The 2,500-nt window shown below is 55.3% G+C and overlaps 1 pseudogene; it reads left to right on the forward strand.

Moving 5' to 3' along the window:
- LOC148270682 (large subunit ribosomal RNA) overlaps positions 1–2,500 on the forward strand; it is a 7,903-nt pseudogene that overhangs the window by 2,116 nt on the left and 3,287 nt on the right.

Below are 2,500 nucleotides of genomic sequence, written 5' to 3' on the forward strand. Positions count from 1 at the left end.
ATCTTTTCTGCCTGAGCGTTCGAGCGCCCTGGAATCCCATAGCGGGGAGATAGGGCTCGGGACGCGAAGAGCATCGCCGATGCGGCGGTGTCCGGATCGGCCCCTCGGACCTTGAAAATTCAGGTGAGGGATACGCGGAGATGTCGCGCCGGCTCGTACCCATATCCGCAGCAGGTCTCCAAGGTGAAGAGCCTCTAGCCGATAGAATAATGTAGGTAAGGGAAGTCGGCAAGTTGGATCCGTAACTTCGGGATAAGGATTGGCTCTGAGGGCCGTGGCGTGTCGGGCCTGGTCGGGAAGAGGTCATCGGCCGAGACGTGGAAGCCGGGCGGGGTCTCCCCGCGCGGTGCCCTCTGGGTGCCTCGCGGGTGTGGATCTCCGTCACCCGGCGCCTCGCCTTGGCCACCCCTCGGATCTTCCTCGCTGTGTGGCACCGGCGTGTTCGCGCACGCCCGGTGACCTGTACGACCGCCGGACGACGGTCAACTCAGAACTGGCACGGACAAGGAGAATCCGACTGTCTAATTAAAACAAAGCATTGCGATGGCCCTCGCGGGTGTTGACGCAATGTGATTTCTGCCCAGTGCTCTGAATGTCAATGTGAAGAAATTCAATTAAGCGCGGGTAAACGGCGGGAGTAACTATGACTCTCTTAAGACAACTATGACTCTCTTAAGGAGGACGAGAAGGGTACTACAAGCAATGAGCGAGCAGAGTGGTCCCCATGTTTTACATGCAGTGGACGTCTGACTGTCACTTTAGTGAGGGGCAATGAACACGGAACCCCTTCGCCTTTGCAACTGGCCCCCCATGTACCCTGTCCTCGAGACAGGGTGTAACCCGAGTCACTCCGCAGCGAATTAGAATTGAAATATGGGTAAGGGGCAGAAACCCAGGGGCGTTGGGTTGCCAGCCCATCGCCCTTTATTGTGTTGGTATGAACAATCAAAACGAGCCTCGGACGAGCCTTAATTCGGGGCAGCCAGAACGGCCTGCCCCGCCAACACTTCGGCTTGGTGACCGGACGCACCCGAACCGTCCGGAAAATGATGAAAGCGAGGCGCACGTCTGTCCCGTGTGCCGAGCTGTTTTACGCTCTCAACGTGGTTTGAGAACCCACATGACCAGGAGTCACCGCCAGTCCGCCCAAGCTGGAGAAGTCGCAGTTGTCAGCGACCAAACAAATTTCATCTGTCACAGTTGCAATCGCTCATTCGATTCCCAAATTGGACTTGGCGTTCATCGGCGTCGTGCTCACCCAGAGGACTTCGAAGCTGAAGTGCAGCTTCCAGTGAAAGCTCGATGGTCCGCAGAGGAGAGCGATCTTCTGGCGAAGCAGGAGGCCATCGGCACAATAAGCAATGTTCCGCAGTTGCTAACGTATCTGACGGACAAGTGTCCCGGCCGATCGCTGGAGGCTGTTAAAGGCCAACGGCGTAAGGCCGGGCGCAAGTCCGCGGTGCTGAGGTACATAGCGGAGCTGAGCGTGCAGGTGGCTGGCTCGTCAGAGGACCCCCACGAAGATGAGCGCCTGGTCCATGAAGATAATGTATCCGACTCTACCTCGCATCTCGAGACAAGCAGTTCAAATGATAGAAGCGACTCAATTGTAGATGAGATAGTACGTTTGGCCGACGTACTCTCATCAGCCCCAAATGAATGTTTCAAAATTCCAGAATTAGTTGCAATCGGCAGATCCGTAGCGAATAACGCCGATCAAGCAACAATCTTCTCAGCGTTGTCTGAATGGCTAAGTGGCATATTTCCACAACCGTCTGGTAATCCTTCCGCTCCCCGAGCCACCAATGTCGAGTCAGCCGGAATGAGTAGACGTGCTCGTCGCAACAAAGAGTATGCAGACACGCAGAGTATGTTTAGATCAAACATGTCGCGCTGCGTGAAAGCTATTCTGGACGGCGAGGCGGTGACCGAGTCCGATCCAGCACTACCGCCGTACGAGAGTATGGTTGAGTACTGGTCGGCAGTGGTCACCCAACAATCGAAAGTTCTGGTAGCCAGCCCCCACGAGCTGATCTACCGTGAGAAAGAAGGCTTGGCTAGTCTGTGGAGACCTGTCTCAAGACGTGAGGTGTACGACGGGAGAGTAGCGCTAACTTCAGCGGCAGGCCCTGACAAGGTCTCGCCAAGGAGCTGGAGAGCGGTACCACCCGATGTTGTTTGTATGTTGTTCAACATCGTACTCGCTGTCGGCGGATTTCCCATCTCCGCCTTAGCGAGTAGAACCATCTTCGTGCCCAAGAAAGGAGGCACAGGGCAACCTTCGGATTACCGCCCTATTTCAATCTCATCCGTAATCGTGAGGCATTTCCACAAGATCCTAGCCACTCGATTACTCAAGCTGCGGCTAATTGACCCCCGCCAGCGATGTTTCGACGATGGCTGTGCGGAAAATATTTCCGTGCTAAGTTCACTGCTTAATGAATCGAGGCGGAATCTGAAACCGATGTTCATGGCCTCTTTGGACATGGCAAAGGCGTAC

This window comes from Micrasema longulum, unplaced genomic scaffold, assembly GCF_059751315.1.
Source record: "Micrasema longulum isolate JH-2025_06_02 unplaced genomic scaffold, ASM5975131v1 h1tg003590l, whole genome shotgun sequence".
NCBI classification, from domain to species: Eukaryota; Metazoa; Arthropoda; class Insecta; order Trichoptera; family Brachycentridae; genus Micrasema; species Micrasema longulum.